Genomic DNA, 316 nt, shown 5'->3' on the forward strand with positions numbered 1-316 from the left:
TGCAGCATGTGCAACACAGAATATAATATGCAACATGGCTTCTGCCTGCACAACACAAGTTACGACAACGCGGAACAAAGTCATCCAGGACAATTAGGCCATGCAACCGTCTCATGCACAGGGCCCATGTTGCAACACGTTCATGCATCTTGGAATCAGTGTGTATACATTAACATCTCCGGTGAGGCAGAAATGACATAGTTATTCATGCTGCTGCCTCAGTCTGGTCTAATTGGCACCCTTCCCTGCTGTCATTAGAGCCGAAGGTTTGTGCCAGTGCCAGATGCCTCCTTCTGACGCTTGGAGCGGGGTGTAT

The sequence above is a fragment of the Penaeus monodon genome, chromosome 20 (assembly GCF_015228065.2).
Source record: "Penaeus monodon isolate SGIC_2016 chromosome 20, NSTDA_Pmon_1, whole genome shotgun sequence".
Lineage (NCBI taxonomy): Eukaryota > Metazoa > Arthropoda > Malacostraca > Decapoda > Penaeidae > Penaeus > Penaeus monodon.